Genomic DNA, 8,094 nt, shown 5'->3' with positions numbered 1-8,094 from the left:
CTTCATCAACATTTTGCACTAGGATCCTAAAGTGGATATTCATATACACCAAGCAAGCCTTACTATTGCCGAGTTGCAGAAAACTTTTGGAGCTAATTAGATTTTCCAGCACTATCGATGTTTATTCTCTATCAATAATATAAACTAATTATACCTTATATAATTAATAAAAATATTTTATTATTTCACTTTTCATTTCATATACTTACGAGGTTCTTTTCGCAATACTGCCCATAGTATTTGTGAGTCTCCATTTTTGTCTTTACCATCTCAAAAAATATTTCATGATAGTCTTTTGGGTGTATGATGTTACAATGTATTCTGAGAGCATATGTACCATCACAATTGTTCCTTTCAAATGGTTATATGTCTTTAAATAGAATCTTAATTCCAATTTAATAATTTTAAAATTCTGACAAACCTAACATTTACTAGCCAGAAAGCACAAAGTACAAATTTAAAGAAGTGACAAGAATCTTTTTGGAAACATTTTATTTTATGTTCTAACAAACATTATATGTCCTAAACCCTATCATTGCATGTAGTAAATATTTAAATTATTAGAACAAGAGGTGTCCTTTAGAACATTTCTATCTATATAATATATAGAGAGTTATGAAATTATTAGGTTTGCCATAACTTTAAAATTTTAAAGTTTATAATATTTGTACTAAATTACAATTGAAAATTGAGCTCTACTCGTGAGCTCAACTATGGTCCGAGCTCATGCTGGAAGCCCACTACCACAAAGTCCATCCATGATAAAATCCTTTGGACTGATATCGGCACTTAGCGGCATATGCCTACAAGATCACAGTATGATTTGCAAAGGTTTTGAAGATGACGATGGTGTTGTCCTAGATCTAGAACCCAGCAAACTTTGCCAAATACCAAGGAGATGACATTACTCCCTAATCCTGAATCCAAGAGCACTTATACTGTGACAATATCTCCCAAAGTGACTGATGCCATAAAAGCTCTCAGATCTTGTGTTGTTATTGTATCCATGATGTGGATATCCTCTCTAGCATGAAGAAGAGGTTGGCTAGAATGTGTAAGAGTTTCTAGTTACTGTCCAGATCTTAAAAGTTGTCCAAGTGGGAGGGTGATTGAGATGTGCAATAAGTGCTGCATGATGTCCATCGGAAGAGCTAAAGATGCAGGAGGAGTCATGGCAGCCAAGCCTAGAGAAGATGTGTTATTGAGTTGAGAAGGTCCTACATCAAATATAGGGGATCGAACAAATGCTGACTAAAAGGCAATTTACATGCAATGGTTGGATCTGGAACTTGTTAAACAACTGAGTTGTACTCTCTATTGATGTCCGTGTTGTTGGCTAATGTTTCTTCTAAGCTCAAGTCATAGCTATAATTGTTGATGGTGTTGATGTGGAGAGCTAGATCCTTTCCTTCGCTCATCGATGGGGTGGCTTCAATTGCATGCTATTAGAGCTGTTGTTGATATCCATCTAGAGGTGGCCAAAGTGTTAGCAAGTGGATGCTTCTGGACACATTGGCTCCTTGGAGGTTGAAGCTCTAGATGGAGGCAATAGCATTGTTCTATTGAGTATGTACTAGCCTCACAATGGGTACACCAACGACAAGGTCATCTTGATGCTATCTCTGTTTACTGAAGTCTTAATGCCTTAAATTCCTTGAGGATGGTAGTCTACTACTACTGCTAGTGCAAGAGAGCTTGTTATTGATGCTCAAGGAGGTCTTTGTATTGGCAAAATTCTGTAATGGCAGATTTCAATGCTGGTAGTAATCTCTCTTCCATGACTCTAGGTGTAGGTTGGTGAGAAACCGTTGCAATCGAATGCTCAAGGAGGTGGCTGGATGGAGATTGAGCAACCTTGGAAATGCCTAGAGTGAGACAAAACTCCTTTTTAACCTCCTTAGCATGCTCAAAAGCTAGATGACACTTGGTATGCTTATGCTTGAGAAGTTTGCACTAGATGAGCAACTTCAACCTCTAGACAAAGGCAATAACCATAGTTGTCTCTGTGAGGTTTGGAATCTGAGTGAGCAAGTGTTGTTTAAACTGCCAAATATACTCAATGATAGACTCATGAAGTGCTTGTCGGAAAGAAAGAGCTCAGTGTGAAGTTGTTGGAAATCCTTCTCCTATCTAAATGTCTTAAGGAAGAGCTTCTTCACCTTTGTGTATCGCTCCCACTTTGTATCCAAGAGTGACTTTGACCAAATTTGAGCTTGTCCATACATTGATCAAAGAAAGTGGTCGCACTTGCCCACATCCACCGTAATTTTATTTGAGTCATAAATGACCTCAAATTCTACTCTATAACTCTATGCTGATGAAGCTCTAGGTGTGAAGAGAGGTAAATTCACACCTCACTGTAGGATATGGACCAAATTAGCCATTTCTACTAGCTGCTGCAAATCCCCAAACAAGGTATTGTTGGATCTAGTGAATCTTCCTTGTTCATGGAAATCAAGCTCTCGCCTCAAACATGAAAACTTGCCTTTCAAAGTAGAGACTAGTGCTTTCCAAATTGATCCACCAAGTGATTATGACCATGTTCTCACCGGTATAAAATGTTCAAATCATTATAAATGCCCAAACATGGTAATGCTATGAAGTGATACACCTAATCTAGCAAGTTGAATCATCCCCAAACGCCCTAAACAAAGCTCACAACCAAAATAAATGGTCATGAATGTTGCAAACTCTAAAAATAAAACTCTAAGAGGTGTGAAAATGTTGAGATATCTCTAAAAGAAACAAGAGTTGTGTTTTTTTGCTAAGAACTGTTGTTATGATGGATGGAATTGTCTGGAAAGTGGCTCGATGTCGGCCTAAAAAGTTAGGTTGTCTTCTTCACACAAAAGATTTGCAAAAACCAAGGTGTAAAACTGGGAGAATAATCAGTAATAATGACCGCACTGAACAAGGGTGAAAGCTAGGGAAAATAATACCATCTCATAGAATTGTGCACCAAAATGAATGATTCAACTTGGGAATGATAGATCACAAAAGGATCTACAATCTTAATGTAAGAAACTGTGAGAAAGGCAAAAACTTTATGTGCTAGAGAGGTATACAACTTCATTCATCACACAGCGCTAGATAAAATGACTTAGATTTGGCTTAAAACTCTATGAAAATATCAAAGTTGTGACTCAAAAGAAATATCAAAGCAAGGTGTGTACGACACAACAAATAATAGTGAAAGAAAGAAACTAAAGCATGATTGGCAAGAAACAATGGAAATGCATAAATTTGGATGATGGGTAGTTGTGTTCATGTTTTAAGATCACTTAGAAGCAAGATTTTACAAGAATGCATAAAATGGAGAGAGTTCTCACCATGCAAAACTTCCACATTGAATTGTGTCTGTGCACTAAAAGAAAAATGCATGCATGTCGTGGCTCTTAACAAATTGGCCTCCAAGAAACCACTCCTTGGATAGCTCTTAGCAAGATCTAGGAGTCCATTAAACAAATTGGTACAATTTCTCCCCAAGATTTGAGCTTAGAGGGAAAAATATATATGTAAGAAGAGAAATAAAAACTGAAAGAAAAATGGCTAGAACTCTTTCATCTCTCCACCAAATCATAAATTCCTATGCTTTTTGGAAAGAGGAGCTCAAGATCTACACACTCAAAGAAAGAGCGCCTCAAATGGATCCAAGACAGGGGAGAAAATATGACTAGCAACATGCACTACACGCCATAGCTTCGAGAAGATGAAATTTCACTCCCACACTTAGAAATCTCTCTATGGGGTAATTCTTACTCTCCTAGCCTATCCCTCTTCAAAATCTCCACTCCAAACCATGTGGATCATTTTTATCAATCAAGAAATACTCTAGAAAGAAAAAAGGTAGATGTCATGTTGGGTTCACTATGTTGAGGTATAACATCTCAATCCTCCTCCTCTCTGTGGCTTTGCTCATGTCCTAAGCTCTCTCTCTCCATGCTCTAGCTTAAGACATAAAACACAGATTGATATTTCACCCTCGCGGAATTTTTATACAACTATTTAGAATATTCTAAAAATTGAAATATTCTCTCTCTCAAGATATGGTTGCAATAGGGGAGTAGTAGGAACTGGTGTAGGAGTAGGGGTAGGAGCAGGAGCAAAAGTAGGAGCAAAGCAGGAGCAAGAGTAGGAGCAAAGTAGGAGCAAAGTGGGAGTAGGAGTAGAGTAGGAGCGGGAGTAGGAGTAGAGTAGGAGCAAGAGTAAGAGTTGTCTCTCTCTCTTTTAAGATGTCCATAGTTACAATAGTTTATAGGCCTTTTCTTTTTATATTTAAATTTAATGGATTGTTTCTTGAGTCATTCTTTTTGGTTTTTTACAATTCAATATTCTTCTTTACAAGTTCATGCCCTCATGAATGGAAGTTGAAAGCCTCACTCTCTTAACACCTTACCCAAACTAGACCTACCAGATGTCAATTTTAACATATAGTGTGATTCCACTAACCAACCAATCAAGTTAGACTTGAGACCTCTTTAATATCAAATGTAAACTCATGAATTTAGACTTCCCATGAGGTCACCCAACCCAATACTATTTAAATTAACCCAAGTATTTCAAAACCTTTAATTAATTGGAAAAAAAAGTGCACTTTTATTCATGGCTTTATATTTGAACCCAATGGACTACACCTCAAGTCTTTCTCTTTGGTTGTTTACACTTAGATACTCCACCTCTGACTTTGAAAATCTATATTTATTCTTCTTCATATAAAAGTTGTTGTTATATAGTAATAAAGAAACCTTATGCTCCTCCATATTCTTACTAAAAAAAATTTCCACAAACTCATGAAAAAAATGCCTAAACACCTTTATCATCAACCAAGTAAATGTGACTGATGCATTTGTCAGACCAAACAGCATAACATATTGAATGTTGTTTTGGAAATATACACTTCGTCTATTGCAATTTGATGATATACACTCCTTATGCCAATCTTAGTAAACACTTATGCTTCACCAAGCTTGTTTAAGATATTATTTAAATGTAGCATCTATATCTTATCTTTCACCATCTTTTTCTTCAAGACACGGTAATCAATATACATCTACATTAAACCATCCTTCTTTTTCACAAGCAAGACTAGTGCACCAAATCCAAAGTGTAGCACATTTGATTATAGGATGAGATTTAGATATACTGTCACTGTGGATCCTTGGAACTTTAGGGGATAAATGGGGATAAAATAGCCACTAAAGGCTCTCTCATCAAACAATTACCATTTTTTTAGTTGTCTTAAAGGGAGAGAGATAAGATGTGCTACATGTGGTATTGAAGCAAATGACACAGGTTCAATTCTCATTGATTAGTGGCTACTTAAAAATATAATATACCCTTAAGCAAAGTATATTCCTACCCCTAAATTTGAAATTGTACGTATTGGACATCCATGCGTATGCCCTTCCTCTTGTGTGGAGTATCCACCGACAAAGGTATCCACCATAGGACTACAGTACGGGTGGATGACTAGTTGCATCATATGGAATAGCTGGTCTACATCCTCTTGTGTGGAGTATCCACAGACGAATGTATCTATAATAGGACTGCGGTACGGCTGAATGACTAGTTGTCTCACATGGAATCTCACATGGAATAGCTGGTCTACACAATGGAAGGCACGGACGAAGGTCTCTACAATAGGACTGCGGTACGGGTAGATAACTAGTTGTCTCACATGGAATCTCACATGGAATAGCTGGTCTACACAATTAAAGGCACGGACGAAGGTCTCTACAGTAGGACTGCAGTATGGGTGGATGACTCACATGGAATCTCACATGGAATAGCTGGTCTACACAATGAAAGGCACGGACAAAGGTCTCTACAGTAAGACTGCGGTACGGGTGGATGATTAGTTGTCTCACATGGAATCTCACATGGAATAGCTGGTCTACACAATGGAAGGATTGGTAAATTGAGTGCACAAATGGAGGTGCTAGTTCCCCTTGGCTCAATAGGGGTCAATGAGGACATTAAAAGGATAGAAATAAGGTGCACTATGAAAGTCAAGTAACTTCTTTAGTTTTCATTGAATTTATTATTCCTCTATATAGCTTAGCTGAAATTGATGTCAGTAAATGGGGCTTGTCCTTGGCTCCAACATGGACACAAGGATGTGAACAAACATCATAAACTGAAGTATGTGGTGACTACTTCGAATGTAAAGAGTAAGCAAAAGTTCTTTATTAAAAGTTATCAATAATCACAATGATTCTCAATAAAAGGACTCCTCGAATGCTTATAAGACTTATGCTTGTCATTGTCATGCCGATAAGCCACATCAAAAAACTCCTCCAAACTCTTTGTAGGCTAAGAATGATGTAAATGCTACCATATGCTCTTACTATAAAAGTCATTAATGAAGTAGAATTTATTCTGATTTGGATCCTTTTTTGGAATATGACTAATGAAGTGAGTAAACTTCTCAATATAATCCCTAAGTGTCATTTTCCTTTGCTAGAAATCTCGATATTCCCTATGAGCATTCTCCATATCATAATGAGGGGCAAACATAAATAAAAAGTAGCCTCAAACTCATCCATGGTAGACACTAATGGTTTCTTATCCACAACACGAGACTTCTTAAGCTAATTCCATTAGTAAAGACTCACATCATGTAAAACCACTAGAATAGCCACTAAAGCCTTTACATTTGGAGTTCCCCTAGCAGGCAAAAACTTCTTCATATTACCTAGCCAAGCTAGAGACTCATCCACACCATCATCACTGGAAAAAAAATTGGAATCTTAAGTCAATCCACTAAAGAAGTTTTACTTAGAGCGCCACCATGTCATGTATGGTATCCATCATATTATGCATCTCATCTTTCATCTCTTACTAATTTTAATTAAAAGCTCACAACTTATAGATAACATTTTGAATAGTTCAAACCTTTGTAATTTCATCAGCAACTTCATCATGTGGTCAAAGCTAACACCTAACACAAGTTATAGCAAATGAATGTTATAACTTTTCCAAAACTTTAATAAGTAAACTTTCATAAAACCAAAGTACCAATGAATTTAGGTATCAAAAAATTTATTTACAAGTTATAACAATTGAATGTTATAATTTTTCCAAAACCTTAATAGGCAAATTCTCAAAGAACCAAAGTACTAACACTAACTTAGCATAATAGATCATCTTTGATAATCCAATCAAAGTTACTACAATATTACTACTTAACAAGTAAGTAAACTAGCATCGCTATCAACCATTTTAAGGTTGATCATCGTTTGTAACTTTGTAAAACAATCAACTTTGTAAACATATTATCAAAATCTTTATTAATGAAGTGTGGCATTTATGTTGCATTTTGTTGATTAAAGTTATTATATTATACTAGTGTAAATCTTTATAGTATGGCTTTCCTTGTAATTAATGATAAAATTATTGTGATTTCAATATCATATATTACAATATTAACACCACTAGCATTATTTACAATATAAATAAACTCATACCACTCTTTTTCCAACCAAATTCAAAATTAATCAAAAACCAAGGTAGTTCCCTAAAAAAGAATTAAGCATTACAACCCAAGTCTAAACAAAATGGTTTAGCTCTTCATCACTACCCATTCCATAGCATACTACTCCTACCATAACTAACATGCATCGAAGTAAAGATTTTTTATTACATGATGTGAAGATGAGCAATGACATTACACCTCATTATAGTTTTTTGGAGAGGAAAAGATGATTTATATATTTGATCTTTCATCTCTAAAAACTCTTTTTTCAAACTTAAAATAAACTAAACCTCAAGTTTGTGCCCTGATATAATAACCTTTTTTTCAGTAACTTGATTAAACCTTCTGCTTTAGTTCTGGCCTAGAAATTAAAGTCACCATCACCGTGCTGTGATAAACAGCATGCTTGCAACACATCCTCAACCAAGAAGAAATTAGCAAAGACAACCATGGAGCCCATGATCACCCTGCAAAGCACACTCACCATCACATTGAGCTGTGAGACGTCATTATCAGTTGAGATATATTTATCTCTTTGCTCGTTACAAAATTATGATCAAGCTAGTGAACGATCAAACTAGTGAATGCCGCCTTGGATGATAAATTCCACTCCTGCCATG

Source organism: Selaginella moellendorffii, unplaced genomic scaffold (assembly GCF_000143415.4).
Source record: "Selaginella moellendorffii unplaced genomic scaffold, v1.0 SELMOscaffold_163, whole genome shotgun sequence".
Taxonomy (NCBI): Eukaryota; Viridiplantae; Streptophyta; class Lycopodiopsida; order Selaginellales; family Selaginellaceae; genus Selaginella; species Selaginella moellendorffii.
Note: the sequence above shows the minus strand (reverse complement) of the source record.